The sequence below is a fragment of the Hyperolius riggenbachi genome, chromosome 12, assembly GCF_040937935.1.
Source record: "Hyperolius riggenbachi isolate aHypRig1 chromosome 12, aHypRig1.pri, whole genome shotgun sequence".
Taxonomy (NCBI): domain Eukaryota; kingdom Metazoa; phylum Chordata; class Amphibia; order Anura; family Hyperoliidae; genus Hyperolius; species Hyperolius riggenbachi.
In genome coordinates, this window is record NC_090657.1 from 214,930,108 (window position 1) to 214,955,853 (window position 25,746).

At 49.4% G+C, this 25,746-nt stretch overlaps 2 protein-coding genes across 3 annotated transcripts in view; one reads left to right on the forward strand and one right to left on the reverse strand.

The window, feature by feature from the left end:
• The window catches only part of GPR142 (G protein-coupled receptor 142), a 62,263-nt gene extending 57,719 nt beyond the window's left edge, over positions 1 to 4,544 (reverse strand). Inside the window, exon 1 of the mRNA XM_068263566.1 lies at positions 4,455 to 4,544. The gene's annotated coding sequence lies outside the window, so the exon portion shown is untranslated. The remainder of the gene's footprint in view (positions 1 to 4,454) is intronic.
• The window catches only part of BTBD17 (BTB domain containing 17), a 530,053-nt gene that overhangs the window by 465,299 nt on the left and 39,008 nt on the right, over positions 1 to 25,746 (forward strand). The gene's annotated exons all lie outside the window — the stretch shown is intronic.

Sequence of the window (25,746 nt, forward strand, 5' to 3'; positions counted from 1 at the left end):
TGGAGGTGGATGATGAGTTAGAGGTGATGAAACTATGGAGAGGTAGAGAAGGCGAGATGCAAATGTGGAAGTACAGCAGGGTGGATGAGGAGATAGAGGTGAAGGAATGATGATGAGGTAGAAAAGAAGAGATGCAGATATAGACATAGAGCCAGGTGGATGATGCAATAGATGTGGAGGACAATGGAGCGATAAAGGAGGGGAGCTGTTGGTGTGGAGGAAGAGCAAAGTAGATAAGGAGATAGAGGCGAGGGCACAATGGAGAGCTGCAGCTGTGGAGGTGGAGCAGGTTGAATGATGAAATGAGATAAAGGTGAGGGACAATTAATAGGACAATGGAGAGATGGAGAAGGAGAGCTGCAGATGTGCAGGTTGAGCAGAGCGGAGGATGAGCTAGAGATGAGGGACAGTGAAAACTTGGAAAAAAGGAAGAGAGAGCATTAGGGATAGTAAGGGAAGATGAAGGGCCTTGGAGGAATGGAGAGACAGTGAAGGAAAGCTAGAAGTAAAGAGAACATGTAGGTGTGGAGAGAAGGTAGAAGATGGCAAAGATGGAAACTTGTTGTAGAGAAGGGGAATGGAGGGGGGGGGGGGGGCAGTTGAGAGGTAGAGTTGGGTGAGAAGGTGGTGAAGAGGAAGAGTTGGGGGAAGAAGCTTGTGGTAGAGGACATAGTTGGGGGGGAAAAGGTTGTGGTGAAATAAAGTTGGGAAATGAGGTGGCGGAGAGGAAGGGGTGGGGGGCTAGGGCAGAAGTTTGGTAGAGATGTAGAGTTGGGAAATTATGTGGTAGAGAGGAAGAGATGGGGGGGAGGCTGGGGGAGAGGGTGGTGAAGTAGAGCTGGGGAGAAGATTGGGTTAGAGGATAGAGTTGGGAAGCAGGTGGTGGAGTAGCAGGTGGAGGATACTGTAGGAAGAGTTGGGGGGTAGGGGGACAAGGTGGTGGAGAGGTAGTGTTGGAGACCTACTGTAGAGTTGGGGAGAAGCTTGCAGTAGAGGATAGAGGTGGGGTAGAGGTGCTAAGCATATGTGCATATGTGATGGTGGCTGGTCTGTAATATGGTCCGCATTCTGATCTGGTGAGTAGTTTTGGTGTTACAGGTGGCTGAGTGCTGGTGGCTGGGTTACAGACACGTTTGCCTGGCACAGTACTGGAGGTTTGGCAACAGCAAATAAATCCATGAGGATAATGCACTAGAGCTACTGTCCTGTTGTTTTATGTCCTTATGCATGTCCACTGAAGGAATACAACCTGGTGATTTACATAAGGAAGGAGAACAAATACAATAAACCTGAACTGGAGCTGGCGGAGTTGATATCTTATTTTGCCATTTGAATGGTTGAGCACTTTATCTAGTTATATGCAATGGGCAATGCTTGCATAGAGTGTGTGCTTATGGTTGAAGGTAAGCTTGTATTCCATAATGGTGTGACTGATGCATACTGATCAATATAGAAACATGGAACTGTCTGGCCAGTAGTTCACACAAGAATAACATACAAGTTTTGTTTTTTAGACTGCATAGCCTGCACCTCTCTGGGAAGATCTACCAACCATAGTTCCCTAACCATTGTATCCAGGGCCATTTTTAGGCATAGGCAAGCCAGTCAGATGCCTGGAGTGACAACCGTAGGAGGGGCACCACAGAGCTAGTCTTACCACATTGTACTTTATGGAATTTGTATAACCAACTGCTAGTTCCATTAAGAAAGGGATGAATGGTAATTTTAACACCTAAATAGGCAGAGCTGTGTCAATTGTTGCAACTCCGATCAAATTTCCAGGACAATGTTGTAACTTGTTAAGACCCAGGCTGTACATATACAGTGTAATGTTTATAAAGTGGATACACACCCTTCAAAACCATTGTAGAAAGGGTTTCTGGTTTGGGTTCAGTGATTTTGGGCCAGTGCGATGACCTGGTAGTAATTGGTGTATCCATTACAAACTTGTTTTGAGAAACAAGATTATTTCTATGTAAACTATCAATTTCTTACTGTTGTCCTCAACTTATTGATGTAGGCTATGATCTCCCTGTTCTCTAGATTGGGGTAGGTAAGGGGTTTGTCTGGGTAATACAGGTAGTCCCCGACTTACGAACAACCTGCCGATACAAATGGCATGGATTCAGTGTTTCCATGGGAACGAGCCCAATTTTTCTTTCAAATTGGACTTGTAGTTTTTGAGAAAATCGATTTTTCAAAAATTCAAAGAACAAATGGCTTTTAAACTTGTATAAGCAGGTACAGAGAGCAGAAGTGACACAGAGGGGGACACTGGAGGCACAGGGGGGCACAGAGGAGGTACAGCGAACAGAGATAGCACACTGTTCAGACTTAAAGGACTTCCGAGGCCAAAATCCGGGCCCAAAACATAAAAAAAGTTAGCTACCTTCATGGCTTTGTAAGGCACGGAGGACGCCGTCCGCGCCCTCCGTGCCGTTCCGCCTGGTCCCCTCTGGTGAATAGCCCCCCGAAAGGCTGCGACCCCACGGTCCGGGTCGGCATCTTCTGCCCCTATAAAGATGGCCCCCGGAGCTGGCCACGGCTGCGCAGTCCGCATAGCCGCTACTGCGGCTGCGCAGCTCTAGGGCCAACCCTCCGATCCACGCTGCCTGTTACGTGATCGGGGGGTTGGCCCTAGAGCTGCGCAGCCGCAGTAGCGGCTATGCGGACTGCGCAGCTGTGGCCAGCTCCGGCGGCCATCTTTATAGGGGCAGAAGATGCCGACCCGGACCGTGGGGTCGCAGCCTTTCGGGGGGCTATTCACCAGAGGGGACCAGGCGGAACGGCACGGAGGGCGCGGACGGCGTCCTCCGTGCCTTACAAAGCCATGAAGGTAGCTAACTTTTTTTATGTTTTGGGCCCGGATTTTGGCCTCGGAAGTCCTTTAAGAACAGATTTAGGTTAAGAACGAACCTACAGTCCCTATCTTGTTCATTAACCGGGGACTACCTGTATAACACTTATGGCAAACACTGAAATTACACCCCTTCCCCCAAAAAACACCCGATATTGCAGAAGCTACTTGTGTTGTCCATAGATACCAGGATTAAGCAGCTGGGTTGCCCAAATACTAGAATGTATTATGTCCCTAGATACATAAATTGAGTTGCCATGGTCCCCTAGATATTGGAATTAAGTACCTTAAAATTACAGTAGCTCGAAATTAAAGAAATAATTAATCATATGCTTCCAGATAAAAGGAATCCACTAGTTCCATGCCTCCAGATAAAATAATCAAGTAGTCAAATGCCCCCCAATAGTCACAAGTATCCAGATAAAAAATCAAAAATTAAATAATTAACTAATAAAAAAAACTAAAGTAGTATCCCCCCTCCCCCCCCCCCCCCCAGTATAGGTAATGAGGGCTGTACCCCATTATAAGTACCTACCCCCAGTATAGGTGGTGCCTCCTCATTATTAGTGAGTGGTGTCCCCCAAAAGTAGCCCCCCCCCCCCCCCCAGTATAGGTGGTGAGAGGTGTTCCTCCAGTAAAGGTAATGAGGTGTCCCCCAAGTATAAATTGCCCCCAGTAAAGATAGTGAGACATCCCCCAGTATAGTGGTGGAGGATGAGGGGAGCAGGTATATGGCGCCCATGGTATGAGCCATGCCTGCACCTCTCTAAATACGCCTCTCGGGTAGGGAAACAAATGTGCCTTGTCTGAAGCACCAAAATGGGCAGAAACGGCCCTGGCTGTCTCACCCCCTCTACTGCAATCCCAAGAATACTGCATATAGTTTGTGCAGACCTCAGCAACCAGAGTAAACAACCCCCTTAATAGTCACTGCAAGTGGGAGGAGCCAAGAACTCAACGGATTCGAGCAGTCTATGGACCCTGAGTGGCTGGTTTTCACGATTTGTTAAGCTAAACTCTCCCAGTCCCCAAACAAGTCCAGGTTTATTTGATTGGCTGCTCTGCTTCCGGCTCGAGGTCGGCCAGTCAAACTCAAGAATCTGGCAGTGCTGGGTGGTACCCATTGGGTGCCTTCCTCTGAAGCTAAACTGTGCCGTAACCATGGTGAAGGGACAGGTCTACCCTTCATCAGTGCCAAAAATCACCCCATTGGCTACCTGACTGTCTGTTAGTAAATGAGTTCCAATGATTGTCCTTTTTTTTAAATATCTCTCTGGAGTTTAATGGAACACCCCCAGTCCCCACACAGGCAGGGCTTAAACTCTTCAAATTGACCAGTTTCAGTTACAAACATCCAACAAATGGCCTGACTCAATACATAATAGATGTGCTCTGTCACAAACCACAAAGTTCTGATCTCCTCCAACCAAAGCCCACCCTTAGCTAAGGTGTAATTAATGTGAGCTCTGGTTGCCGTTGGTTACAGCACTCTATACATCCTCCTTGCTTTCTGCATTACTGAGTAAGCCTGCATCACCTGCCCTCAGCATTCTCTGACTGTAACAAGAGATAAGAAGGCACACCTGAGCGTTCTTACCTTGCTGCTTGCATGAAGTCCTCCCTGGGGTTACATTGGAGGGTGGCCGGTCTAAGGTGCGGAGTGAGAGAGGACGTTGGTGGACTGAGCATTGCCAGGCATAGTGAGCGAGGAGAGGATGTGCGCAGCAGAAGCACAGGCAGGAGGGGAAGCTGAGCTCCAGGCACAGTAATGTAACACACAGGCAGGGGAGGTGTCTGCTCCTTATCTCTACATGTATGTAAGGATACATCACACCCTTATTTATAACGCCTTATAGGGACTGATGGGTCCTGCAGCCGTGATCTGCCGCAAAGTGTCCCTGTCGCTGAGAAATCTGTCTGTATAACACAAACTCCAGGTTACAGCGTTCTGATGAATAAAGATCTTTATCCATCAAGTAGGGCTGGTTGGGAATGCCCATTTCTGATTCTGCAGAAGTTCTGATTTCCGCCAATGCAGATAACCGATTTTTCGTTTTTACAATTTAGTTTTTTACAATTTTCCAAGGAGTATTTTTTCATTTCTTTTGCATCAGAGAATGAAAAATGACAATCGGAAAAACGGAATCCTGTGATTGGTCTAAAATTAGGGCAGCACGGTGGTGTAGTGCTTCGCACACTTGCCTTGCAGCGCTGGGTCCCCGGTTTCAATCCCAGCCAGGGCACTATCTGCATGGAATTTGTATGTTCACTACGTGTCTGTTTTTGAGTTGTTAGTGGAAACCGGAGTGCCCGGAGGAAACCCAAACAAACAGATAAGTTAATTGGCTTCCCACTAAATTGGCCCTAGACTATGATACATACATAGACATATAACAATGGTAGTGGTAGTCAGTGACAGGACTATGTACTACTCTGTACAGTGCTGCAGAAGATGTCAGTGCTATATAAATACATAGTAATATGGTAGGACATTAGATTATGGCTTTGGTAGGATTAGGTTGTGAGCTCCTCTGAGGACAGTCAGTGACATGACTATGTACTCTGTACAGCAGTGGTTCTCAACCTTTTTAGTACATGTACCCCTTTGTGAGTCATCTCTAGGCAAATGTACCCCCTACTGGAAAAAGTGGGTGTGGCAAAAAGTGGGCGTGGCCATTACATTATGTGGGTGGAGCCAAATACTAGCAAAATACAGGTAGTCCCTGGTTAACGAATAAGATAAGGACCGTGTCCATTTTTAACCCAAATCAATTATCTTTTGTCTCCCTCTGTGTCACCTTATCTCCCTGTATTATCTCTGTTATCCCTGTGCCTCATTTGACCCCCTCTAGGTCCCCCTGTGTAACCTCTTGGCCCCCTGTCCTAGCTAGGTATAGGTGGCTCCATATAGGTATCCAGGTATAGGTTCACCAGAATAGGTAACAAGGCATAGGTGCCCCCAGTATAGGTATCCAGCTATAGGTGCCCACAATATAGGTTAGCAAGGTACAGGTGCCCCCAGTATAGGTAGTGAGCTATATGTGCCCCAGTGTAGGGAGCCAGGTACAGATGCCATAGTGTAGGCAGAGGAGAGGTATAGGTGATCCTGTATAGATAGCCAGGTACAGGTGGTACCCCAGTGTAGGTAGCAAGCTATAGGTGCCCCAGAATAGATAAGCCAGGTGCAGGTGGTGCCCCAAAATAGGCAGGTGCAGCCCCAGAATAGATAGCCAGGTGCAGGTGGTGCCCCAGAATAGATTAGCCAGGTGCAGGCGGTGCCCCAGAATAGATTAGCCAGGTGCAGGCGGTGCCCCAGAATAGATAGCCAGGTGCAGGCAGTGCCCCAGAATAGATTAGCCAGGTACAGGCGGTGCCCCAGAATAGATAGCCAGGTGCAGGTGGTGCCCCAGAATAGATTAGCCAGGTACAGGCGGTGCCCCAGAATAGATTAGCCAGGTGCAGGCAGTGCCCCAGAATAGATTAGCCAGGTACAGGCGGTGCCCCAGAATAGATAGCCAGGTGCAGGTGGTGCCCCAGAATAAATTAGCCAGGTACAGGTGGTTCCCCAGAATAGATTAGCCAGGTACAGGTGGTGCCCCAGAATAGATTAGCCAGGTGCAGGCGGTGCCCCAGAATAGATTAGCCGGGTGCAGGTGGTGCTCAGAATAGATTAGCCGGGTGCAGGTGGTGCTCAGAATAGATTAGCCAGGTGCAGGTGGTGCCCCAGAATAGATTAGCCGGGTGCAGGTGGTGCCCCAGAATAGTCAGGTACAGGTGGTGCCCCAGTGTAGGTGGCGAGCTGTAGGTGCCCCAGGATAGAGAGCCAGGTACAGGTGGTGCCCCAGAATAGATTAGCCAGGTGCAGGTGGTGCCCCAGAATAGATTAGCCAGGTACAGGTGGCGCCCCAGAATAGATTAGCCAGGTGCAGGTGGTGCCCCAGAATAGATTAGCCAGGTGCATGCGGTGCCCCAGAATAGATTAGCCAGGTGCAGGCGGTGCCCCAGAATAGATTAGCCAGGTGCAGGCGGTGCCCCAGAATAGATTAGCCAGGTGCATGCGGTGCCCCAGAATAGATTAGCCAGGTGCAGGTGGTGCCCCAGAATAGATTAGCCAGGTGCAGGTGGTGCCCCAGAATAGATTAGCCAGGTGCAGGTGGTGCCCCAGAATAGATTAGCCGGGTGCAGGTGGTGCCCCAGAATAGATTAGCCAGGTGCAGGCGGTGCCCCAGAATAGATTAGCCAGGTGCAGGCGGTGCCCCAGAATAGATTAGCCAGGTGCAGGTGGTGCCCCAGAATAGATTAGCCAGGTGGTGCCCCAGTGTAGGTGGCGAGCTGTAGGTGCCCCAGAATAGATTAGCCAGGTACAGGTGGTGCCCTGAGAATAGATTAGCCAGGTGCAGATGGTGCCCCAGAATAGATTAGCCAGGTGCAGGTGGTGCCCCAGAATAGTCAGGTGCAGGTGGTGCCCCAGAATAGTCAGGTGCAGGTGGTGCACCAGTGGAGTTAGCAAGCCATTAGGTGCCCCAGTATAATCTTATGTAGCCCCGTTCCTGCGCAGACTCCTCTCGCTGCGCCTTCCCGCTATGGTTACTTCCGGCAGCAACTCACTAACAGAGAGGGTGCCGGGTAACCATGGTAACAGGACGCACCATTCATGGTACAATAAAACATTCAGTATTCCTAAAATAGCCTCACAGAGAACTAAGTATAAATGTCCATAGTATAACTGTCTATTAAAAAAAAAAAAAAAAACTAGCCGTTGTTTCCAAGCCACTTCTTAGGTTATAGATGCTGAGGTGCGTTTTGCGTAACAGCATCTGCTTCTTCAGAGGTAACTTCAGCTAGTGTTGGGCGAACATCTAGATGTTCGGGTTCGGGCCGAACAGGCCGAACATGGCCGCGATGTTCGGGTGTTCGACCCGAACTCCGAACATAATGGAAGTCAATGGGGACCCGAACTTTTGTGGTTTGTAAAGCCTCCTTACATGCTACATACCCCAAATTTGCAGGGTATGTGCACCTTGGGAGTGGGTACAAGAGGAAAAAAAAATTAGCAAAAAGAGCTTATAGTTTTTGAGAAAATCGATTTTAAAGTTTCAAAGGGAAAACTGTCTTTTAAATGCGGGAAATGTCTGTTTTCTTTGCACAGGTAACATGTTTTTTGTCGGCATGCAGTCATAAATGTAATACATATAAGAGGTTCCAGGAAAAGGGACCGGTAACGCTAACCCAGCAGCAGCACACGTGATGGAACAGGAGGAGGGTGGCGCAGGAGGAGAAGAAGGCCACGCTTTGTGAGACACAACAACCCCGGCCTTGCATGAGGGCAAGAAGCGTGCGGATAGCAGGCTTTGTACCGCCATGCAGTCATAAATGTAATAAAGATAAGTGGTTCAATAAACAGGGACCACGCGGCAACGCTAACCCAGCAGCAGCAGACGTGATGGAACAGGAGGAGGCGCAGGAGGAGAAGGCCACGCTTTGTGAGACACAACAACCCAGGCCTTGCATGAGGGCAAGAAGCGTGCGGATAGCATGCTTTGTACCGCCATGCAGTCATAAATGTAATAAAGATAAGTGGTTCAATAAACAGGGACCACGCGGCAACGCTAACCCAGCAGCAGCAGACGTGATGGAACAGGAGCAGGCGCAGGAGGAGAAGGCCACGCTTTGTGAGACACAACAACCCAGGCCTTGCATGAGGGCAAGAAGCGTGCGGATAGCAGGCTTTGTACCGCCATGCAGTCATAAATGTAATAAAGATAAGTGGTTCAATAAACAGGGACCACGCGGCAACGCTAACCCAGCAGCAGCAGACGTGATGGAACAGGAGCAGGCGCAGGAGGAGAAGGCCACGCTTTGTGAGACACAACAACCCAGGCCTTGCATGAGGGCAAGAAGCGTGCGGATAGCAGGCTTTGTACCGCCATGCAGTCATAAATGTAATAAAGATAAGTGGTTCAATAAACAGGGACCACGCGGCAACGCTAACCCAGCAGCAGCAGACGTGATGGAACAGGAGCAGGCGCAGGAGGAGAAGGCCACGCTTTGTGAGACACAACAACCCAGGCCTTGCATGAGGGCAAGAAGCGTGCGGATAGCAGGCTTTGTACCGCCATGCAGTCATAAATGTAATAAAGATAAGTGGTTCAATAAACAGGGACCACGCGGCAACGCTAACCCAGCAGCAGCAGACGTGATGGAACAGGAGCAGGCGCAGGAGGAGAAGGCCACGCTTTGTGAGACACAACAACCCAGGCCTTGCATGTGGACAAAAAGCGTGCGGATATAGCAGCAATGCTTTTTGCCGCCATGCAGTCATAAATGTAATACAGATGAGAGGTTCAATAAACAGGGCCCGGAAACGCAACACCATCCCAGATGTTCATTGGTCATGTTACTTGGTTGGGGTCCTGGAGTGTTGCGTAGTCATTTCCAATCCAGGATTGATTCATTTTAATTTGAGTCAGACGGTCTGCATTTTCTGTAGAGAGGCGGATACGCCGATCTGTGACGATGCCTCCGGCAGCACTGAAACAGCGTTCCGACATAACGCTGGCTGCCGGGCAAGCCAGCACCTCTATTGCGTACATTGCCAGTTCGTGCCAGGTGTCTAGCTTCGATACCCAATAGTTGAAGGGTGCAGATGGATGGTTCGACACAGCTACGCCATCTGACATGTAGTCCTTGACCATCTTCTCCAGGCGATCGGTGTTGGAGGTGGATCTGCACGCTTGCTGTTCAGTGGGCTGCGGCTGCATGGGTGTCAGAAAATTTTCCCACTCCAAGGACACTGCCGATACCATTCCCTTTTGGGTACTAGCTGCGGCTTGCGTTGTTTGCTGCCCTCCTGGTCGTCCTGGGTTTGCGGAAGTCAGTCTGTCTGCGTACAACTGGCTAGAGGAGGGGGAGGATGTCAATCTCCTCTCTAAAGTCTCCACAAGGGCCTGCTGGTATTCTTCCATTTTGACCTGTCTGACTCTTTCTTCAAGCAGTTTTGGAACATTGTGTTTGTACCGTGGATCCAGAAGGGTATAAACCCAGTAATTGGTGTTGTCCAGAATGCGCACAATGCGTGGGTCACGTTCAATGCAGTCTAGCATGAATTGAGCCATGTGTGCCAGAGTCCTACCAGAATCCTCATCATCCTCTTGTGAGCGTTGTGATAGTTGTTGTGATGCATCATAGTCGTCACCTTCCTCCTGGTCTGCTTCTGCTGACCATTCGCGTTGAATTGTGGAAGTCCAACGTGCACCGCTCTGGCCCTCGTCAGTGGTGGCATGAAATTCCTGCTCCAACTCCAGCTGTTCCTCCTCCTCTTCTTCGTCATAGCTGCTGGGGCCAGCGTTCCCTGAGGCTGATGGCCTGATGTTGGTACCATCACGCTGATCGTTTTCTCCTTCAGATTCCCCCAGTTGCATCATGACAGCTGTTTCCTTGATTTTTAACATCGACCTCTTCAGTAAACACAGCAGTGGTATGGTAATGCTGACTGAAGAGTTGTCACTGCTCACAAGCAACGTGGATTGCTCAAAATTTTGGAGGACTTGGCAGAGGTCCAACATGTTGGCCCAATCGGATCCACAGAAGCTTGGCAGCTGGCCGGATGCGCCTCGGTACTGCGCCGTCATGTACTGGACCACTGCACTCTTCTGCTCGCAAAAGCGGGCTAGCATGTGCAGCGTAGAATTCCAGCGCGTAGGGACATCACACAGCAAGCGATGGTGGGGGAGATTGAAGCGCTCCTGCATCTTGGCGAGTGCCCCCGAAGCAGTACTGGAATTTCTACAATGTTTGGACACTCGACGCACCTTCAACAGCAGATCGGGCACGCCTGGGTATGTCCTCAGGAACCGCTGAACTACTAGGTTCATCACGTGCGCCAGGCAAGGGATGTGTGTCAGCTTAGCCAACCTTAAAGCGCGAATGAGATTACTCCCATTATCACACACAACCATGCCCGGTTTCAGGTCCAGCGGTGCCAGCCACAAATCCGTCTGTTCCTTTATTCCCCTCCAAATTTCCTCCCCTGTGTGCTGCTTATCCCCAAGGCAGATTAGCTTCAGCAACGCTTGCTGACGCATGCCAACAGCTGTGCTGCACTGCTTCCACGATCCTACTGCTGCTGGGTTAGCGTTTCCGGATGAGGTACAGCTTTGAGATGCGTTGGAGGAGAAGGAGTCAGAGAGGTAGGTGCTGCTGTTATCCAGTGGGAGGGACGGCGGTGCAGCTGTTTGTGGCGTGGGCAACACCCGTGCCGTAGCAGGTGAGGAATCGCTGCCAGGCTCCACAAGGTTCACCCAGTGCGCGGTAAGGGAGATGTATCGACCCTGGCCGAACGCACTCGTCCAGGTGTCAGTGGTGAGGTGAACCTTGCAGGCAACGGCATTCTTCAAGCTTCGGGTTATTTTGCTGACCACGTGCTCATGCAACTCAGGCACTGCAGAGCGTGCAAAGTGGTAGCGGCTGGGAACCACGTAACGTGGGATGGCCACTGACATCATGCCCTTGAAGCTGTTTGTCTCCACCAATCGATATGGCAGCATTTCGCAGGCCAGAAGCTTGGCTATGCTGGCTGTTACTGCCACGGCCCGGGGGTCATTTGCTGGCAATTTCCTCTTGCGCTCAAACATCTCCGACACAGACAACTGAACCGTAGCGCTGCACACGGAAGGGCTGTTGGTTGTTGTGTTTGATGAACACTGGGAGACCTCAAGAGCACTACTCCGGAAAGTGACAGTGTCAGCGTCGTCTGATGTTTGTGAATGTTGTGAACCACGCAATGGCTGGGCTACTGCTGCTGCTGAGGCGGGTCTGGTGAACCCAAGGGAGGCAGTGTTGTTTCTGGTACCCTGTCCTGACGCGTTTGCCCAAAGAGTGGGATGTTTGGATAGCATGTGACGGCTCATGCTGGTGGTGGAGAGGTTGTTAATATTTTTCCCCCTGCTCAGGCGGGTCTTGCACACCTTGCAAATCGCCATGGTAACATCCTCAGTGCAGTCTTCAAAGAAAGCCCAGACTTTGGAGCACCTGCCTCCTTGCTGGCGATTTCTGTTTGCTCCTCTTTTGCCTCTCACTTGAACTTCCACGCTTGTGGTGCCTGAAATTGCGCGCCGCCTACCTTGTGGCACAAGGCGAACTCGTGCAGCAGTGTGTTCTTCAACAGACTCATCTGTGCTGCTGCTACGACGGCGATGTTCTCGTTCACAAACAAAATCTGGGTCTCTGTCCACATTGTCCATACCCTCCTCTTCCATCTCCTCAAACTCGTCATATGTCATTGTGGGCCACCGCCGTGGAGTAGAGCTCCCCACAACAACCTCTGCGCAGCACACTCCAACGTCGTCTTCCAGATCTTGTCGGCCGACCTCCTGCAATTGCAACCCCTCCTGCCCAAATTGCTCTGGGATTTGGGTTTCCGAGTCCTCTTCGGACTCGCCTCGTATTTCAGTGCGCGGTGCATTTCCCACAGTTAACGGTTGTGAATCCAGGCACAACATTTCTGGCTGTTCCTCCATTGACCTTTGAAAGGTGGAAGTTTGTTGGGCTGGGAATAGCTCCTGCGAATACCCCATTGTGTCCTGAGGTAATTCATCGGACTGGTTATCTGGCAGTTGTGTGCGTGGTGTCGCTGCCGGTTGTGTCAGCTTTGTGCCCACTGGCTCCTTGTAACTGGCTGAGGACTCGGACCTCGTGCGTGATGTGCTGGTGCTGCTTAACCCACTGCTGGACGCTTGAGAGGTCATCCAAGTAATTATCTGGTCCTGTTCTTTTGGATTTGTGAGGGTTGTTGTCCTGGACAACATGGGCGGTATTGAGTGGGTTTTCTTGGGTGCTCCCCTGTGGCCTGTACGTGAACCGTCAGGGGAAACACCTCTTCCCTTGCCCCTCCCTCTTTCACCGGATTTCTTCCTCATTTCACTTATCCTTACAGTACACGCTGACTGGCAGCAGTACAGTGGCAGTACAGAAATGCTATACAGTACCACTATTCCCAGCAGCGACACAGAGCACAATGCTATACAGTGACGGGTGAGCGGTGTACCACTATTCCCAGCAGACACAGAACAGTACACAGAATGCTATATAGTGTGGCTGAACGAGCGGTGTACCACTGTTCCCAGCAGACACAGAACAGTACACAGAATGCTATATAGTGTGGCTGAACGAGCGGTGTACTACTGTTCCCAGCAGACACAGAACAGTACACAGAATGCTATATAGTGTGGCTGAACGAGCGGTGTACTACTGTTCCCAGCAGACACAGAACAGTACACAGAATGCTATATAGTGTGGCTGAACGAGCGGTGTACTACTGTTCCCAGCAGACACAGAACAGTACACAGAATGCTATATAGTGTGGCTGAACGAGCGGTGTACTACTGTTCCCAGCAGACACAGAACAGTACACAGAATGCTATATAGTGTGGCTGAACGAGCGGTGTACTACTGTTCCCAGCAGACACAGAACAGTACACAGAATGCTATATAGTGTGGCTGAACGAGCGGTGTACTACTGTTCCCAGCAGACACAGAACAGTACACAGAATGCTATATAGTGTGGCTGAACGAGCGGTGTACTACTGTTCCCAGCAGACACAGAACAGTACACAGAATGCTATATAGTGTGGCTGAACGAGCGGTGTACTACTGTTCCCAGCAGACACAGAACAGTACACAGAATGCTATATAGTGTGGCTGAACGAGCGGTGTACTACTGTTCCCAGCAGACACAGAACAGTACACAGAATGCTATATAGTGTGGCTGAACGAGCGGTGTACTACTGTTCCCAGCAGACACAGAACAGTACACAGAATGCTATATAGTGTGGCTGAACGAGCGGTGTACTACTGTTCCCAGCAGACACAGAACAGTACACAGAATGCTATATAGTGTGGCTGAACGAGCGGTGTACTACTGTTCCCAGCAGACACAGAACAGTACACAGAATGCTATATAGTGTGGCTGAACGAGCGGTGTACTACTGTTCCCAGCAGACACAGAACAGTACACAGAATGCTATATAGTGTGGCTGAACGAGCGGTGTACTACTGTTCCCAGCAGACACAGAACAGTACACAGAATGCTATATAGTGTGGCTGAACGAGCGGTGTACTACTGTTCCCAGCAGACACAGAACAGTACACAGAATGCTATATAGTGTGGCTGAACGAGCGGTGTACTACTGTTCCCAGCAGACACAGAACAGTACACAGAATGCTATATAGTGTGGCTGAACGAGCGGTGTACTACTGTTCCCAGCAGACACAGAACAGTACACAGAATGCTATATAGTGTGGCTGAACGAGCGGTGTACTACTGTTCCCAGCAGACACAGAACAGTACACAGAATGCTATATAGTGTGGCTGAACGAGCGGTGTACTACTGTTCCCAGCAGACACAGAACAGTACACAGAATGCTATATAGTGTGGCTGAACGAGCGGTGTACTACTGTTCCCAGCAGACACAGAACAGTACACAGAATGCTATATAGTGTGGCTGAACGAGCGGTGTACTACTGTTCCCAGCAGACACAGAACAGTACACAGAATGCTATATAGTGTGGCTGAACGAGCGGTGTACTACTGTTCCCAGCAGACACAGAACAGTACACAGAATGCTATATAGTGTGGCTGAACGAGCGGTGTACTACTGTTCCCAGCAGACACAGAACAGTACACAGAATGCTATATAGTGTGGCTGAACGAGCGGTGTACTACTGTTCCCAGCAGCGACACACAATGACTGGGGGGGACCCTGGCTAGCGTGGCTGGAGCGCGAACTACCCTGCCTGCCTACCCAAAGCTAAACCCACAGACAAATGGCGGAGATATGACGTGGTTCGGGTATTTATTTACCCGAACCACGTGACAGTTCGGCCAATCAGAGCGCGTTCGGGTCCGAACCACGTGACCCGTTCGGCCAATCACAGCGCTAGCCGAACGTTCGGGGAACGTTCGGCCATGCGCTCTTAGTTCGGCCATATGGCCGAACGGTTTGGCCGAGCACCGTCAGGTGTTCGGCCGAACTCGAACATCACCCGAACAGGGTGATGTTCTGCAGAACCCGAACAGTGGCGAACACTGTTCGCCCAACACTAACTTCAGCCATGTTTATGTTACTGTTCGTATACTGACTGAGACGTGACTGAGTGTTCAGCTTGTAAGCCTTCTTCAGACTCTCTCCCTGTTGACTGACAATGTGTGAACATGCAATCAGAAGGGGTAGAGAGGTTTTTTTTTTGCCAATAAGTCATTCAGATACGTTTATTACAAGGGATCTTGCAAGGATTGTGAGGTACTTGTGTCAAATAGATAAGGCCCTTGATTTACTTAAAGGACTACTGTAGCGAGGGCTATATGGAGATTGCCATATTTACTTCAGTTTAAGCAATACCAGTTGCCTGGCTATCTTTCTGATCCTCTGCCGCTAATATTTTTAGCTATAGACCCTGAAAAATGCAGCAGATCAGGTGTTTCTGGCATTATTGTCAGAACTAACAAGATTAGCTGCATGCTTGTTACAGGTGTGTGATTCAGACACTACTACAGCCAAATAGATCAGTAGGACTGCTAGGCAACTGGTATTGTTTAAAAGGAAATGAAAATGGCAGCCTCCATATTCTTCTCACTTCAGATGTACTTTAATGCCTACATAGACTCAGGCTGAGTTGGCAGGTTTTTTTACAGACCCCATCCTGTTTAGTCTCCTGGAGCCTTAAAAACTGTTAACTGGCACGCAAAGGGGCACAGTGATTCCTGGGAGGGGGGGGGGGTCAGTGCCCCAGTGTGCCCTAGTGTAGTGCCGCCACTGTTGGACTATACTTATTCTCATATGTGGTTTACTCATCCTTGTATTACTGGAATGGTTTAGAAGCATCCCATCCTGTTAATCTATGATTAGCTCCTGAAGAAGTGAACTGTGTTTCACGAAGTGCGGCAGTCCCTCTAGGTCAGTTGTTTGTCATGTGTAACTATTTTTGATTGGAAAAACATGCGCTGTTTGCCATGGTGGCTCCTTTGTGACTGCCCGGGATGCATCAACCCGCGCGCACATATTGACCATGACGAGCAGGGAGTGCGGTCACAAGGAAACAGACCCGGCATAGAGCGCATGCGCGGCATTGTATATCTGGGTCAAATGGCACCACATGTGCCGACCAACTGCAGGATACTTGAGCCATTTACAGGCGAATAACGGAAAATTGTATGCTTACCTACGGTAATTTTCCTTTCCTAATGCCTCCATGGCAGCACTAATGGGTGGTAGCTCCGCCCCCCGCCCCTATAGGACAGGTATCTAGTTAAATCAAGGTAAGCTGGTCCCTCCCCTCGTCTATATTTCGGACTTGCCGAGACCTGGGTGGGTCCCCCATGCTGCCATGGATGCATCAGGAAAGGAAAATTACCGTAGGTAAGTATACAATTTTCCGTTTTCCTAATGCCTCCATGGCAGCACTAATGGGAGTTGACTAGGTAAAATAAAGAATAGGGAGGGCCATGGTCTGCAAGTGCACCAAACAAAATTTTATTCCTTTAAAGGACAAACATCCAGTTAAGTGTGAACAGAAAGTACAGTTTTTCCAAAATTTAAAGTAGAATTAGCCGCCGGATCCACTTTGTAATGCTGTACAAAAGTATGGATAGTTTTCCAGTTTGCTGCCCGACAGATCTGTTCCGCTGAAATTCTGCCATAAGCAGCCCATGATGTAGAAACGGACCTTGTGGAATGCGCCGTTATATGAGACGGAGGTTCAAGATTGGCAGCCCTGTATGCAGCTTTGATGGCCTTGGTAATCCACGAGGCTATTGACCTAGATGAGGCCGGCTCCCCTTTCCTGTATCCGGCTGGGATGACGAATAATCTCTCGGTCTTTCTGATAGAGGCTGTTGCCTCCAGATACCTCCTTAGCATACGACCAACGTCTAAAGAATGTGGTAGTTGTGTTTCCTCCTCCGTAAAGTTGGGTAATGTCCATTCCTGATTGAAATGATATTGAGTTGCCACTTTTGGTATGAAATGCTGTATTGGTCGCATCACTACTCGGTCTGGAAAGAATGACAAATACGGTTCCTTACTGCCCATGGCCTGTAGTTCAGACACTCTCCGAGCTGAAGAGACTGCTGTTAGAAAAGCTGTCTTAATTGTTTGAACCATTAGACACATGCTCACTCTGGAATCTAACGGAGCGTGCCTTAGTGACTCTAGTACCACCGGTAGGTCCCACTTCGGGCATACGGTCTTTATTGGAGGCTTAATCTTAATCACTCCATTCAAGAATTGTTTTACTAAAGGGTCAAAGGCCCATCTAACCTTAGTTAGAGCGGAGAGGGCTGTCACTTGGACCTTTAGGGCTGAGTAGCTGAGATCTTTGTTTAGTCCACTCTGTAAGAACCCCAAGATGTCACAAGCTTTCGGAGTTTCAAAACTGAATGCGTTTTCTCTAGCATATTCAATGAATTTTTCCCAAATTCGATGATAGACCTTATTCGTAGATGATTTCCGTGATTTTAAGAGGGTGGTGATCACTTCTTCAGAGCAACCTATCCGTCTTAGTCTCTCCCCCTCAAAAGCCAGGCCGTTAAACTCAGTCTCTGTAGGTCTGGATGCTGGACTGGACCTTGTGTGAGAAGATGTGGGGTTATCGGTAGTTTCCATGGCGGTCTGATCTTCAATTCCCACATACAGTGGAAACCAGGGACGGTGACTCCAGAATGGAATGACGGCTATTACAGTTATGTTCTCCCGTGCTATCCTGCGTAGGACCCGACTGATCATAGGTGTGGGAGGGAAGATGTAACCCAAAGTGCAGTTCTAATCCGCCGTTATGGCATCCGTTGCTTCCGCCAGGGCACAGTAATTCTTGGAAATAAAACGTCTGCACTTCCTGTTCACCTTCGTGGCCATCAAGTCCACCTCTGGAATGCCCCATTTCTTGCAGATCTTCTGAAACATTGTGAGATCCAATGTCCATTCGTTGTTGTCTACATATTGTCTGCTCAAATAGTCCGCTTTCACATTGATCTGACCTGGAATGTGTATTGCACTCAAGCTCTCTAGGTGAATTTCTGCGAAATGCATGATCGGAGCCGTCTCCCGAAGGAGTCTGAGACTGCGTGTACCCCCCTGCTTGTTGATGTAGGACATAGCAGTTCTGTTGTCGGTTCTGATTAAGACAGGCTTTTGGCTTATTGACGTTTGGAAATGTACTAGAGCTTGAAATATGGCTCTCAGCTCCAGGACATTCGCAGGTTCTGAAGCAGTCCTCTTGTTCCAAACACCTTGAGCTATCTGGTTCTGTAGGTAAGCTCCCCAACCCTTGGTGCTTGCGTCGGTTGTTATTATCGTTTGCGCTTGTACGAGAATCGGTCGATAAGCATTCAAGCTCTTCGGGTCCAGCCACCAATTTAAACTGTTCCTCATTGTGGAGTCTATCTGGATCCACTGTGACATATTCTTCTCCCATTGTGCCAGAAATCCCCACTGAAACGGTCTGGTGTGCCATTGGGACCATGGTAACATTGGCATTGTCGAAGTTAATGTTCCCAGCAGACTCAAACACTGTTGTGCTCTCAACCAAGGTGCTTGTTGTGCCTTTTTGATCTTCTCTATTATTTTTTTCTTCTTGTCCTCTGGTAGAGAAATTGCGTTTTGGTATGTGCGAAACCTGGCCCCCAGGAATATCATATCCTGGGTTGGTGATAATTGACTCTTAGGCCAACTTATCTTCCAGCCGAACTTCTGAAGAGTCTGAAGAAGGTGCTCTCTCTGCTGAAGTATTATCTGATGTTCCTGAGCCATTAGGATGATGTCGTCCAGGTAGTGATATAATCTTAGGCCATCTAGACGTAGCATCGCCACTACCTGGACTAATACTTTTGTAAACGTTCTCGGTACCGTGCTTATCCCGAAGGGTAGGCATGTGAACTGAAGATGCAAATTTCCGATGGCGAAGCGTAGATACTGTTGATACTCTGGGTGAATGGGTATGTGTAAATATGCATCTTCCAAGTCCACTGACAAAAGCCAGTCTGAGACTCGATTTTGCAGAATTATGGATTGTAGTGACTCCATCTTGAACCTGGGAAGTGCTATTAGCTTGTTCAGTACCCTCAGATCCAAGACTGGTCATAGGTCTCCTGTCTTCTTGACCACGAAAAACATTGGGGAGTAGAGTCCCTTGTTTCGCTCGTTTTCTGGGACTGGAATAACCGCTTTCTTCTTCAGCAAATCTTCTACGTAATTCGTTAGAATCTCTCTTTTCTCTGCAGTTATCGGAATTCTTGTGGGCACAAAGAAGGAGTCCGGTGGCCTTTGCTTAAAAGTCCACTTGTGACCTCTGTTGACTGTCCTCACCACCCAGTGGTTGCGACCGTTCTCCGCCCAAATATGTCCGAACGCCTGCAGTCTTCCTCCCACTGGACATAGTTGGGCGGAGACACCATCAAAACCCCTTGGGAGGATTGGCTGCGGTATTGGTGGTCTTTTGTTTATTTAATCTGCTGAGGGTTGCTTGACCTCCCTGCCAAGGTCTACGATAATCTTTTCCCGGCCGGTAAGATCTGGCCGATCTATATCTTGTGTGTTGTTCTCTGTTTTGTTGCGGAATAAAAGGCTTCTTTTGTTTGCGGTCGTGCGGAATTAGTCCCGACTTTCCTCCTGTGACACGCGTTATTGCCTTGTCCATAGTTTCACCAAACAAGTTTTTTCCATCGAATGGAATTTTGCACCAGTTCTGCTTCGAATTAACCCTCCTGGCGGTTTGCTAAAAAATCGCCAGGGGGCAGCAAATCTTTTTTTTTTTATTTTTTTATTTTTTTTTTCATGTAGCGAGACAAAGTCTCGCTACATGATAGCCGCTGCTCAGCGGCATCCCCCCAGCCCCTCCGATCGCCGCCAGCGATCGGCGATCAGGAGATCCCGTTAAAAGAACGGGATCTCCTGGAGGGCGACGGGGCGGGATGATGTCACCGACGTCATCGACGTCGTGACGTCAAAGGGGATTCCTATCCACCCCATAGAGCTGCCTGGCACTGATTGGCCAGGTCTGGGGGGGGGGGGGCGGCTGCGGCGCGACGGATAGCGGCGGATCGGCGGGTAGCGGCGGCGATCGGGCACTGCACGCAGCTAGCAAAGTGCTAGCTGCGTGCAGCAAAAAAAAAATTATGCAAATCGGCCCAGCGGGGCCTGAGCGGTGCCTCCCGGCGACCATGAACGTAGCCATAGCGCACGTCTGGCGGTTACTGCAGATAGCATCGATCTCGCTGTAGAACGGATTATGTCTACTGATGCCTCACCTAAGAAATCCGCTGTCAATTTGAATTCCTGGAGTGAATTTATTAGTGTTTCCTTATCTGTGTCTTCCATTATTGCCACTTCCAGGCAGGGGCGTAGGAATAGACCCTGCAGCCCCTGCAGTTGCAGGGGGGCCCCTAGCAAGTCAGGGGCCCGGAGGAGGAAAGGCTGTCACCACCGGCGTACCTACCGGGGATGCGACTCTCTCAGCCGCAGGGGGGCCCGGCCGCCCGGGGCAGCTCTGGGGCCCGCTCACTGTGCGTGGGGGAAGCGCTGCTCTGGACCCCCCAGCAAGGTGCTCAACTGGCCGCAGCGTCTAATAGACGCTGCGCCAGTTCATTCCCCGCAGCCCCGCTCCACCAGCAGCCTGCATAGTCTCCGGCAGGCAGAGCAGGGCTACGGCAAGATGGCCGCCGAAGAAGCCCTACACTGGAGACTATTTGTGTCTCTAGTACAGGGCTTCGGCAGCCATCTTGCCGTAGCCCTGCACTCTGCCTGTCAGCGCGGGAGATGTGCTGCAGGAGGACTCGGGGAGCTGCGAGCCAGATGCCGGGAGAGGAGAAGACTTCTGTCAGGTAAGTGAATTGTTTTTTTTTTCACAGGTGCATTTTTTTTTCTAGTGTCTGCTGCCTACATTGTGATTTTCAGGTGTCTGCTGCACACATTATGATTTTCTAGTGTCTGCTGCCTACATTGTGATTTTCTGGTCACTGCTGCCCACATTGTGATTTTTAGGTGTCTGCTGCCCACATTATGATTTTCTGGTCACTGCTGCCCACATTGTGATTTTCAGGTGTCTGCTGCCCACATTATGATTTTCTGGTCACTGCTGCCCACATTGTGATTTTCAGGTGTCTGCTGCCCACATTATGATTTTCTGGTCACTGCTGCCCACATTGTGATTTTTAGGTGTCTGCTGCCCACATTATGATTTTCTGGTCACTGCTGCCCACATTGTGATTTTCAGGTGTCTGCTGCCCACATTATGATTTTCTGGTCACTGCTGCCCACATTGTGATTTTCAGGTGTCTGCTGCCCACATTACGATTTTCTGGTCACTGCTGCCCACATTGCGATTTTCTGGTCACTGCTGCCTACATTGTGATTTTCTGGTCACTGCTGCCCACATTGTGATTTTCAGGTGTCTGCTGCCCACATTATGATTTTCTGGTGTCTGCTGCCCACATTACGATTTTCTGGTCACTGCTGCCCACATTGCGATTTTCTGGTCACTGCTGCCCACATTGCGATTTTCTGGTGTCTGCTGCCCACATTGCGATTTTCTGGTGTCTGCTGCCCACATTACGATTTTCTGGTCACTGCTGCCCACATTGCGATTTTCTGGTCACTGCTGCCCACATTGCGATTTTCTGGTGTCTGCTGCCCACATTATGATTTTCTGGTGTCTGCTGCCCACATTATGATTTTCTGGTCACTGCTGCCCACATTGTGATTTTCAGGTGTCTGCTGCCCACATTGCGATTTTCTGGTGTCTGCTGCCCACATTATGATTTTCTGGTGTCTGCTGCCCACATTACGATTTTCTGGTCACTGCTGCCCACATTGCGATTTTCTGGTGTCTGCTGCCCACATTGCGATTTTCTGGTGTCTGCTGCCCACATTACGATTTTCTGGTCACTGCTGCCCACATTGCGATTTTCTGGTCACTGCTGCCCACATTGCGATTTTCTGGTGTCTGCTGCCCACATTGCGATTTTCTGGTGTCTGCTGCCCACATTACGATTTTCTGGTCACTGCTGCCCACATTGCGATTTTCTGGTCACTGCTGCCCACATTGCGATTTTTCTGGTGACTGCTGCCCACATAAGGATTTTCTGGTGACTGATGCCCACATTAGGATTTTCTGGTGTCTGCTGCCCACATTACGACATTCTGATGACTGACTGCTGCCCACATTAGGATTTTCTGGTGACTGCTGCCCACATTACGATATTCTGGTGACTGCTGCCCACATTAGGATTTTCTGGTGACTGATGCCCACATTGCAATTTTCTGGTGACTGCTGCCCACATGGCGATTTTCTGGTGACTGCTGCCCACATTGCGATTTTCTGGTGAACTCTGCCCACATTACGATTTTCTGGCCCACATTACGATTTTCTGGTGAACACTGCCCACGTTACGATTGTCTGGTGAATGCTGTCCACGTTACGATTTTCTGGTGAACGCTGCCCACATTACGATTTTCTGGCCCACATTACGATTTTCTGGTGAACACTGCCCAAGTTACGATTGTCTGGTGAATGCTGTCCATGTTACAATTTTCTGGTGAACTCTGCCCACATTACGATTTTCTGTCCCACATTACGATATTCTGGTGAACGCTGCCCACATTACGATTGTCTGGTGAATGCTGCCCACGTTACAATTTTCTGGTGACTGCTGCTCACGTTACTATTTTCTGGTGACTGGTGCCCACATTACGATTTTCTGGTGAACTCTGCCCACATTATGATTTTCTAAAGGCCCACATTACGATTTTCTGGTGAACTCTGCCCACATTACGATTTTCTGGCCCACATTACGATTGTCTGGTAAAATGCTGCCCACTTTACAATTAATTTACAGTGAAACGCTGCCCCATTACGATTATTTGGCACCTATGGGGGGGGGCCCCATCCAAATATTCGCAGGGGGGCCCAGTGATTTCTAGTTACGCCCCTGCTTCCAGGTTGTCAGTCCAAGAACGAATAGCTTTTGCGATCGACGTAAGTGCCACTGCTGGCTTCATTGCCCCGCCAGATAAAGTATAGGACTTCTTGAGATCCGTGTCCACTTTTCTCTCGATCACATCACGAAAAGAGATGGCGTCTTCCGACGGCAACGTCACGTGCTTTGCAAGCCTTGTAACGAATGCATCCACTGCTGGAGCGTTGTCTAAGGATTCTGACTTCTTTTCAGGTAAAGGGTAGAGTTTAGCAATGCTATTATTGAGCGGAACCTTCCTCTCAGTTTTATTCCACTCCTCCTGGATGAAGGTCTTGAATTTCGTGCATAAACGGAAATGGAGTGCAGGACTTCTTAAGATGCTTGTAATAAGTCCGTCTCTTTTTCTTATCCTTGAGTGATTCGTCCTCCGAATCATCCTCCCACTCAATGGCTTGTCTCACCGCATTTACATAAGGTTCTACTAGTGAAAAGCTGAAACCTATCTCTGGGTCTTCCATCTGAGCCTCAGAGTCCTGATGTGACGTGGATGGGACAGGTTCCGTTAGTGGCGCTGTCTGTGGTAGACTGGCAATATATTCTGCCATAGAGTCCTGGACAGCCTGCTTGATGAGGTGTGAGACCTCCACTGGTTGCGGGTCTTCTCTCGCCATTTGACTGAAGCATGTACCGCAAACCAGCTTCCCTGGTAACGTGTGCTCTCCACAGGCCCAACAGTGTTTTGGGGGTCGTCTTTTAGGCGACTTGCTCTTCGAGCGCTTTTTCTTTTTGGCTGAGCTGGAGCCATGAGGTGACCGTGATCTTGATTGCTGGTCGGAGGACGCCGTTCTGGGGCTGTCAGGAGACACAAGAAATGTCACTTAGTTCTTCGCACTCTTTTAGCTAAAAGGGGAAAAGCTTACCTTAAGCACCCCTACCTGCCAACTTGATGCTGATCTGTGTGTGGCGCATTAAGGTCCATCTCCGCATTAGACATCCCTGAGTAATAGAGATGGAGCTACTTTAGTGCATATATATATCTATGTCTATCTATAATACAACAGCCTATATATATATACATTCTGCAGAGGAAAAGAAATAGCCTGGAAAGGAACTTTGTAGCTTCCAGCCTACCTTCACAGAAGAAGATCCGGTGAACTTCTCAAGTGGCAGAGGTCTGTACCGCCGCGTCTCTGCATAGAAGCAGTGCAAGACGCTGACCTCTGCCATCTTGGCCGCTTAAACAGGCTTCTCTGGCCTCTCCCCTAAGCGCTCCGCCTCCCCCAGCCGCCTGTGAGGCTAGGAACGCCAGAGCCAGCGTCGCATAGAGAAAACTTCCTACTTCCGGTTTGCGTGGAGCGCACCGCCCACTCGCCCGGCCCGACCAGGCTCTGCAAGCGGCGACACAGGCTGCGGAAGATGACCTGGCCAAGCCAGCATTCGCCTGACAAAAAAGAAACAGGTTTGTACACACGCAGGGAAGCATTTATCTTCCCACCTGACAGCCCCGTGTGTAGAATAAAAACGGCCCCCAAGATCAGCAGAACGGGGCTGCCTATGCAGACTCATTTAGAGGCCATCAGGCATTACCAGAAGAGGCTGAACCTGGTACACATAAACAAGAGGTGGGGTGCACTGAAGACTAGATCCTGTCGAGCGGCAAGGATGAAAAACATAGACGAGGGGAGGGACCAGCTTACCTTGATTTAACTAGATACCTGTCCTATAGGGGCGGGGGGCGGAGCTACCACCCATTAGTGCTGCCATGGAGGCATTAGGAAAGAGGGGGGTACAGCAACATTGGGAGGTGTGGTAAGAGACTGCACACCTCCCCATACGCTAACATAGCGTCCCATTTCCTATATCCCTACGAATTGGCTGCAGACTGCTAGATAGTTAACATAAGCTAAGCAAACCGAATAAGCAACATCCACTATAAGGCCTAGTGCACACCAAAAACCGCTAGCAGATCCGCAAAATGCTAGCAGATTTTGAAACGCTTTTTCTTCTTTTTCTGCAGCGTTTCAGCTAGCGTTTTGCAGTTTTGTGAAGCGTTTTTGGTGTAGTAGATTTCATGTATTGTTACAGTAAAGCTGTTACTGAACAGCTACTGTAACAAATACCGCCTGGCAAACCGCTCTGAAGTGCCGTTTTTCAGAGCGGTTTGCGGTTTTCCTGTACTTAACATTGAGGCAGAAACGCATCCGCAATCCAAAATCTGCAGCAGCCCGGGAGTATGCGTTTCTGCAAAACGCCTCCCGCTCTGGTGTGCACCAGCCCATTGAAATACATTACCCTAGCGGATCTGAACCCGCAAGCAGATCGCAAACCGAAGCGGAAACGCTCCGGTGTGCACTAGGCCTATTACCAGATTTTCCTCTGAGCCCCTTCATATACTTCCCTGGGAAAACTGCCTAGCAAGGCTGTCAGCTGTTACTGAGATGGAAGTGATTTATTTTGTGCATACACAGAGACTGCATCCCTGTGGGTATAGGATGGATGCCTTCACCCAATGGAGTGAAGGTGTCATTGCAGTACACTCTGCATAGCAGCAGGGGTGCAAAGACAATACATTGTAACTTCAACAGATAGAGAAGCTGGAAATCTTTAACGTCAAGCTGTATACTGTTGCCATGGTTTCCTGAAAGTTTCCTAAAAGATAAAAAAAAATAAAAAATGTTATGGCAGCAAACTGAATTTGAAGGTTATTAAAGGGATAAATTGAAAAAAATCGATGACATAGGGATGACATGTGTTCTATAGATTTCAGTACTAAAATTGATATACTCTGCATAATTTATATACTGCAATATATATCTTAATAAAAGCCTTGGGATCTGCGTCCATGAGCTGCATCCGTGTCAGTCGGCTAGTGCGCATGCGCATGGCTGTGGGCGTGCGTAATAACGGGGCCATGCATAGGCA